The 1536-nt window shown below is 55.3% G+C and overlaps 1 protein-coding gene and 1 non-coding gene across 2 annotated transcripts in view; both read right to left on the reverse strand.

Moving 5' to 3' along the window:
- CLPTM1 (cleft lip and palate associated transmembrane protein 1) overlaps positions 1-1536 on the reverse strand; it is a 56689-nt gene that overhangs the window by 10672 nt on the left and 44481 nt on the right. The gene's annotated exons all lie outside the window — the stretch shown is intronic.
- On the reverse strand, positions 1256-1327 carry TRNAT-GGU. The gene has a single exon. It is a non-coding gene; the product is annotated as a tRNA-Thr (tRNA).

The raw sequence follows: 1536 nt of genomic DNA on the forward strand, positions 1-1536 counted from the left end.
ACTCTTGACAGAAATGGCTCTTTTTCAAGGACAGCTCTTATCAGAACTATGGCTTGCCCAAGGTCATCCAGCCAGGTGCAAGTGGAGGAGTGGGGAATCAAACCCGGTTCTCCCAGATTAGAGTCCGCGCACTCAACCACTACACTAAAAAAGGGAGTCCCCAACTTTTGTGCCCAAAGGCCCCTTTGGAATTCTGACAGTGGACAGCCGACCCCTGCCTAGCTTCCGAGATCTGTGCTCCTTTCCTGTGATGCCTTAAAGACTGAGAGATTGACTGTCGCAACAGCTATGCAAGGATTGGAGGAAAAAAAAACTTCTAGAAACTTTGGCAGAGTGGTCACCACTGCGACGACTCACTAGGGTTCGATCCCCCAGCCCTCAATCGAGCCCAGTGGCTGACCCTGGACCGTCTACGCTGCCTTATCTAATTTACAGGGTTGCAGGGAGGATTCAAAGGTGGAGGGGAGAGCCATGGCTGGGTTTGGGGCACTGTGTGACACAGATTGCCGGACTGGATGAGCCACTGGCCTGATCCAACATTGGCTTTCTCATGTTCTTACACAGAGCAGAAGTCCACCAGGGGCTAGATGGAACACTCTGTCTGGGGCAAGGGATGCTCTGTATTCTTGGCACTTGGGGGGCCACAGTGGGAGGGCTTCTGGCGTTCTGGCCCCACTAGTGGACCTCCTGATGGCACCTGGGTTTTGGACACAGAGCTCTCCAGGGTCTCAGGGCTGAAGTCTTTCCCATCCCACTGGCCTGATCCAACATTGGCTTTCTCATGTTCTTACACAGAGCAGAAGTCCACCAGGGGCTATTGCCTCTGTCTGGGGCAAGTGATGCTCTGTATTCTTGGCACTTGGGGGGCCACAGTGGGAGGGCTTCTGGCGTTCTGGCCCCACTAGTGGACCTCCTGATGGCACCTGGGTTTTGGACACAGAGCTCTCCAGGGTCTCAGGGCTGAAGTCTTTCCCATCCCCTCCTGCCTGGTCCCTTTTAACAGGAGATGCCGGGGATTGAACCTGGGACCATCGGCATACCAAGCAGAGGCTTTGCCACTGAGCTACAGCCCCACTTCATGGCTCTCCAGGGTCTCAGGCAGAGGTCTTTTCTCATCCGCTCCTGCCTGGTCCTTTTCACTGGAGACGCTGGGGATTGAACCTGGGGCCTTCTGCATGCCGAGCAGATGCTCTGCCACTGAGCTACAGCCCCACCAGAGGTCTTTCCCATCCCCTCCTGCCTGGTCCCTTTTAACAGGAGATGCCAGGGATTGAACCTGGGACCATCTGCATACCAAGCAGAGGCTCTGCCACTGAGCTACAGCCCCACTTCATGGCTCTCCAGGTCTCAGGTCTTTCCCATCACCTCCTGCCTGATCCCTTTTAAATGGAGATGCCAGGGATTGAACCTGGGACCTTCTGCATGCCAAGCAGATGCTCTGCCACTGAACTACAGCCCCACTTCGTGGCTCTCCAGGGTCTGAGGGGGAGGTCTTTCCCATCACCTCCTGCCTGGCCTTTTAAACTAGAGATGCCA

Source organism: Gekko japonicus, unplaced genomic scaffold, assembly GCF_001447785.1.
Source record: "Gekko japonicus isolate JY-2015 unplaced genomic scaffold, Gekko_japonicus_V1.1 scaffold1389, whole genome shotgun sequence".
NCBI lineage: Eukaryota > Metazoa > Chordata > Lepidosauria > Squamata > Gekkonidae > Gekko > Gekko japonicus.